This window comes from Dipteris shenzhenensis, chromosome 2 (genome assembly GCF_047967505.1).
Source record: "Dipteris shenzhenensis isolate YYH24624 ecotype China chromosome 2, Dip_SZ_1.0, whole genome shotgun sequence".
Lineage (NCBI taxonomy): Eukaryota > Viridiplantae > Streptophyta > Polypodiopsida > Gleicheniales > Dipteridaceae > Dipteris > Dipteris shenzhenensis.
This window is the reverse complement of record NC_141597.1, coordinates 20,953,907-20,961,243: the sequence shown is the minus strand read 5'-3', so window position 1 is coordinate 20,961,243 and position 7,337 is coordinate 20,953,907. Positions and strand designations below refer to the sequence as shown.

Sequence of the window (7,337 nt, the reverse complement as noted above, 5' to 3'; positions counted from 1 at the left end):
ACCGTTTTGAGAAGGGGGATGGGGATCAAAACACCATGTCATAGGATACATCATTAAATCATATGGAAATGTACCAAATTATGAAAATTTTAGGAGCTCTAAACTTTCCATTAGACTTTTAAAGACACTCTTAGAAAACTCAAAACTGAAATGTACATATTTGTAATGTGCATAAAGCCATAGAAGTGTAGCCTACACTATAGATCCAATAGCATATAATCTGCAAAATACAAGAAAAGGGGGCCATGAGTTCTTGGATGATCGAATTACATTGTTTATCTCTACACCTTCATGGAGTTTGGACTAAAGTCTTTGGGTTGATTGCCTTTCTCCGAAGTCCGAATCATTGACTTTTTTTAAAAAAGCTTCTTTTTCAAGACATCTTCTTAGCTACTCCTTGATCTCTAGAAGATGAGGCATGTTGACGGTCTTTTCCCCTCACCCCTCAGTTGACCTATGAGTACTCGATGCTTAGCGAGATCACGGTTACACAGGTGAAGATCATGAAGATGTCGTCTCTTGCACTCCTTGGTTTTCTGGGCACTTTGTATGCTAACGGTGCTTGGATGCAGGGAACTATTTGCAGCAAGTGTGGACAAAATCACATGGAGATGTCAAGAAAATGAACATATCAAGAAAATGTGTAAGGAAAAATCAACTCATATTACTATAAGAAAAGGGCTCGCCACTTTTTACAAATAACTTAGCTGCAAAGTGCGGGCTCATGCAATAAGGTGTTGGTGCAACAATCCTCACATACTTGCCTCAGTTCAAGGCAGAAACCTATCTCAACCTTGAGCAACACTCAGTCAAGAGTATGATTAGGACTCTAACTCTTAGACACAACTAATCAAAACTCATTCTACACAAGATTCATACACAAATAATATAAAGAAACCTCTAGACTCAAGTGCTCCTATTAAACGCCTTCCAAAATCTATTTGCCATTGCTGATTGTCCTTGCCTATGTGGTTTCCACCTACTCGTTCGTGCCAATTAGTGACTTTCCACTTGGATGCTTGGTTGGCAATGCCATTGGTACCTAGTTGCTTTGCTATCGGGTTGGGCAATCAAGGAACTATGGTTTAACACTTTGCCTTGGTGAAATATTGGTTGTGTCCTCATGATTGCAGAATACAATTAAGGATGGATGGGAATGATCCATGCTTCAAAACTAGGTGGCTAGACTAAACTTAGGCGATGGGGACTGGCAAGGTGCCGTAGTAGTAGGGGACCTCTTACGCTTGGGAGCTAGTCATCGACGGATGAAGGGAGATGGGAGATGGGAGATGCTTGGTAGGGCACGTCATTTTGGGTCACACAAAACGTAAGGACCAATGGGGTTCTCGTCCTTAGTGCCACTCGTGGAGACCAAGGATAAAGGGCATTGATGCCCATAGGGACTTCGTCTAGGTGCAAATGCCAATCCTCCTTCCATTACTCGTATACCACCTTAATGTCTAATGACAAGTGCGTGAATTTGTACTAACAAGCCAAATTTTAAAAAACATGGTGACTTCTATGTGAGAGGGCAAAGCTAAAGCTCTATACCTAATTCTTACTTGATGCCAACTTTAATGGCCTTCAGGTTATGGCCTTTTAGATATGGTCATTTTGTCAAGGTTGCGCATGATACCCAAGTCACAAGGTGACCCTTGGACATTTAATAAATTTTCTTGGGTTGCCTAGGAAACGATATGACATTTGATATATTCCATAAGTCATCTAGCCCATGTTGACATATTGTGAAGAGCCAAGTGGTAAGGGTGCCCAATCACTCACCTTGCCACCTTGCTAGAGGATCCAACCATAAAAGATGGATCTTGGATATCATGCTTCCTCCATGTTCTAGTTATTCTCTGGCTAGCCCTCTTCAACACACTTGTAAATGGGATATGTTGAGAGAACATGTTATGCCCCATGAGCTTGAATTCCCCTTGAACCTTATCTTAAGTTCCAATTATATTCCCATCAACCATTACATACTTGACTCTTGATTGGATAGATAGCCCATTTAGTTCTTGATCTAATGTTGATTCAAAAATGTATTAAGGGGAGGTGTAAAGGGAAGACTGATTAACCAGAACATGTCCTTTATTTATGAGGTGGAGAACCCTATCTCCTCTTATTTATGAGGATAAAAATTTAAAACTCGTATACTCTACTTCTTTCTCACAATAGGAATATTTTTATGTAGTTTAGTGGTAAGACCTCTTGAGAGGATAGTGAATGTTATGAGTTAAAGTTCCTCTCTTTGCATGAAATTTTGAAGCTATCCCTTTGACCTAAGAAATACAATGAACTTTTCAATTAAAAAATAAAGGCTTGTCAATTACATTTCTCCTTACATGTAAGGAATAAATTGAAGCTATCCCTTTGACCTTATTGTAATTAGGTACTCACTTAAGAAATAAATGCACTTTTCAACTAAAAAATAAATGCCTTGTCAATTAAGTTTCTCCTTACATATATGGAATAATTTGAAGGGCTTTGCATGAAATTTTGAAGCTATCCCTTTTACCTTAGCTTAATTGGGTACTCCGTTTTTTCACCGACAAATAAGGCAAAACTTTCAATTAGAAATTAAAGGCCTTTCCAATTGCCTTTCTCTTTTAGGCTAACTTATATATATGGAATAATTTTAAGGGCCTTTAGAATAGGTAGATGGGAAGTGTAGATGATCAAACTAATCGAGGCATTAGGTGAGCCCTTAGGGAGGTACACAATCCTTTCTAGCTAATATGCTACATGATATATCATTGTAGTAGCCCCCAAAATGATACTCCCCTGGTTAAAAATTAGAAATTGAAGGCCTTCCCAATTGCCTTTCTCTTTTAGGTTAAAAAAGATGTATGGAATAATTTGAAGGGCCTTTAGAATAGGTGGATGGGAAGTGTAGATGATCAAACTAATGGAGGCATTACGTGAGCCATTAGGGAGGTACACAATCCTCTCTAGCTAATATGCTACATGATATATCATTATAGGTGCCCCCAGTCTTTCACATAAGGAATTCTAACTAATGTGCTACATGATAGATCATTATAGTAGCCCCCAGTCTTTCACATAAGGAAGTCTAAAGGTATGCTTCATGATATATCATTATAGTAGCCCCCAATCTTTCACATAAGGAATTCTAACTAATATGCTACATCATAGATCATTATAGTTAGCCCCCAGTCTTTCACATAAGGAATTCTAATTAATGTGCTACATGATAGATCATCATAGTAGGCCCGAGTCTTTCACATAAGGAACTCTAAAGGTATGCTACGTGATATATCATTATAGTAGGTAGCCCCCAATCTTTCACATAAGGAATTGCAACTTATATGCTACATGAGGGATCATTGTAGTAGCCCCCACTCTTTCACACAAGGAATTCTAAAAAGGATTTTAATTTTAATGGGTCGCACGATTTCAAAAATTGGAAGCTACCAAACGGCCAAAATCCATTTAAACTCCAATCAATTGGAATTGCTCCTAATTTCTTTTAGTTCTTTGCATGCTTGATTAAGCTTAAACGCAAGCATTTGTCAATTGTAATTATTCTGTTTAATTCGTCATTTGAGCAGAGAGCGAGAGCCTGGACCAAGCAGATGAAGGAGAGAGAGAGAGAGAGTGTGTGTGTGTGTGTGTGTGTGTGAGAGAGAGAGAGAGAGAGAGCGCGGGTGAGAGCAAGACAACCTGGAGCACCTTGAGGCAGCGATCAAGGGAATTAGCTGCTTGTGCGCAGTTTCCCTCTCCCTCCTCCCCTCTCACCTCACGCCTTCAGTCTCACGTTCGAGCAGAGCTTCTGGGACCAGTCCTCGCCCTCAATTCCTCTTTTCCTACTTGCAATCTACACTCACTGTTCCTATATGACAGCACAATACTTGGTACCTGTGCCCTGGTCGTGGAAAGCATCGTGCGTGAAGCCTGCATGCAACGATGGGAGAAGAGCAAGGAGGGGCAAACCCTCCTTGCGAGACGGGCTTGCATTGCATTGGATGCCTATTTGGGAAAGCTCTCTTCAGGTACAGGTTGGTCGCTCCTCAATCCATTGCCTAAATGAGTCTTGAACCTCAATGTGCGTCAAGATGCCATTGATTGCTGTGACTGTGAGGGGATAGGAAGGCAGGGTGGAGAGGGCTTAGGTTAGCCTAAACTTGGTTAGATGAGGTTAGATGAGGTTGGGTTAGTACTTTAGGGTTAGATTATGTTAGGCTTACATTTATGAAGTATTGGCCTTATTTTAAGGAAGGTGTACATAATTAATGTAATGTCATATGAATTCATGAAATGAGACTTGAAAGGGTTTTTGGGCATGTGAATTTTATACTCAAAGAATAAAAAATATTGGTGTTGGAATCATGGTTATATCATTTGTATCTTGAAAGTTATGAATTTTTTAGCAAGCCGTACATGATATATCGTTATAGTAGCCCCCATTATGCGCTGTCACCAAAATTCAAGATTGATCAAAGGTCGGTGACTTCAAGCTGTCCAAAAATTGAAAGGCCGCAAGCAAAAAGCTAATATTGTAACCAATTTGAAGAGAGAGAGAGAGTGGGGTATGCAATCCTTTCTAGCTGTATAAGAGGGCTTTCCCACAGTTCTCCGAACTGGCAAATATGCCAGCACCTTGGCATAGCCTAGCATGCATTTCCGCGAGAGCCATGGAACAAAAAACTGCCTTTGGCTTAAGTAGAACCTTGCTATTGTTGTTACTTTGGAGTTGGAAGTGATGTATCGACTTGCCAATATGAGCTGCAGTGCATCATGTTTTGAGCTAACCTCGTAATGCTCGGGTGGAGAGGGTTTTTTCCCATCTCCACCGCGGCATTGCAGGTGCTCCTATATTCTTGGTGGCATTCGTGGGAACGGATCAAAGCTCAGGCATTTCCAGCATTTTTGCTGGGTTTGCCAAGCGTGGGAACATACTCTAACATAGCATTATAGTAGTCCCCATTATGTGCTATCAACAATATTCATTGCTGATAGCACATAATGTAACTATTATGCGCTGTCACCAAAATTCATTGCATAAACTTCAATAGATTGATTAAAGGTCGGTGACTTCAAGCTGTCCAAAAATTGAAAGGCAAGCAAAAAGCTAATATTAGTAACCAATTTGAAGAGAGAGAGAGTGGGGTATGCAATCCTTTCTGGCTATATAACATAGCATTATAGTAGTTCCCATAATGTGCTATCAGCATTGCTGATAGCACATTATGGTACTATAATATAGCATTATAGTACATATCTCCATTATGTACTATAATACAGCATTACAGTAGTCCCCATTCTGTGCTATCAGCAATATTCATGACAGAAACTTCGATAAATTGATCAAGGGTCTGTGACTTCAAACTATCCAAAAACTGGAATGCAAGCAGAAAGCTAGAACATATTAAGTAACCATTTTGTAGAGCAGAAAAAGGGGAATGACTACTGTTTTTCTAGTCAACTTCGACTTTGGCACATCCCTTGTATTTCTGGGTAGGCTGGCTAAGGAATTTCTTGTAAATTTGAGACCAAAAACGAAAACTTGCAAAACAGACTGGTGGGTTTCCACCCTGAATTTTGGTGCTCCTCATCTGAACTGTTACTTCTGAACTCTGTCTCCAAGCCAGGAACAAAGGTCGTTGAATACAATATCCAAATTTTCTTTAGGCTCTCCAACGAGCTGGTGCCACATTCCTTCATACATCTTCAGTGTCTTGTCTGTGCTGCTGGCCTTCTCATACAATGAAATGACGCCTTGAGGGTCACAAACCAAATCAAGCTCCCCATGCAAGATCAATATTGGCAACTTCACCTCATGCGCACGAGACTCTATCTCTGCCACCACTCTCAGCAGCTCACGAGCTGTAGATGGCCTGGGCTTGAGGTTGATTCTGTAAGGGTTCTTCCTTACCAGCTCCAGCTTCCATGGCTCCTTGAAAGATGCAATGCCTATGTTCTTCGTGGGCACAATCGGCCAAGTGGGGATCAATGCAGCTGCAATTCCCAGCAGGTGTTCCATCGGCCATGGTGGCTTGAATTTCTGTGATATCCCACACATAGCTCCGTTCAGGATCAGGCCTTGCCATGCTTCTGGCTGGCGAAAATATGTAAGCAAAGCAATGGCACCGCCCAAGGACTCTCCAAAGAGAAACGCAGGAACATTGGCATTCTTCGTCTGCCTCACTAGATCAATAAACTGTATGCAGTCATCCACCACTGAATTGATATCAGGTATGTGTGCCCGCATACCGTCTGATTTGCCGTGGCCTTGATGATCTAGCGCGTGCACCGAGAAGCCCAGCTCTGAAATTCCTATGGAGGTCAGCTGGATGCTCCAGCTGCTTTCGCCTGTGAAACCGTGCAAGACGAAAACCATGCCCTTGACCAGCTCGACATGCCGAGGTTCCCAAGACTGCGTGAAAATCCGCATCCCTCTCGAGTTGACGATGAATTCTTCCTCGTGTTTAACCCCATGTTTCTCATAGAACTGCTCCGCCGATAGGTCTCCAAAGATGCTGCTGGTATTTGATTCTTCGATAGGATGATGAGGCGGCATCTTTCCGATGGACAATGTGCAAGATCTTTCCCTCCCTCCCTCTCTCTCTCTCTCTCTCTCTCAGCCGGCGTCGCCCCCTCTTCGTCTTTCCTTTACCGCCTTCTCCGCCTGTCTCTCTCTCACCTCTCGCTATTCTCTGAAGTATTCTAGTCTCTCTCTGTCTCAGACACACACACAGTCTCAGGAAACTCCGATATCATCGCTGAGTGGTTCTCAAGGCAAACAGTCCCTCATTTTCTTTCCCACTCTCTCATTTTATGTGGCCAACCGTTCACTGTCTGAAACACTTAGTACATGACTCATAATACCACCTAGACTCTACACGAGGAAAACATGGAAGGAGCGGCATTGATTATGTGAGTCCAACGTTGAACGCGCATCTCGGCTTACTGTCTACAGCAAATCTTTTTATTGTTTTGAGCAGCAGCTCGACTCCTGCTGGATCTCAGCGAGGGCTCCTCGGGGTACTCAAGACCGTCATCATTTGCATTCATTCCAGCTTTAGTAAAGCGCACAGATGAATTCAAAGAGTGACGTTTGAATCCACCAGTAGTTGAAGTAGGCAAATCAACTCACCTGCAAACAGTACTGTGTATCCTATCTTGAATGGAGGCGTCGAACAACATTGTCAACTCTTGGTTGTTGGAGCTTGGAACTTGGAAAAGCCAAGGTGGCAACATATGCCAACTTTTAAATGCTCTATCTCTTAGGGGAGAGAATTTAAAACTTATTCAATAGAGCATGGGCGGTAGAGGAGAGTGATTAATGAGAACTTCCCTCTGTGTATCATATT

The 7,337-nt window shown here is 41.9% G+C and overlaps 1 pseudogene; it reads right to left on the bottom strand.

The window, feature by feature from the left end:
- Positions 1-5,214: 5,214 nt before the first annotated feature.
- Positions 5,215-7,028, bottom strand: LOC147904470 (caffeoylshikimate esterase pseudogene; annotated as a pseudogene).
- Positions 7,029-7,337: the final 309 nt, after the last annotated feature.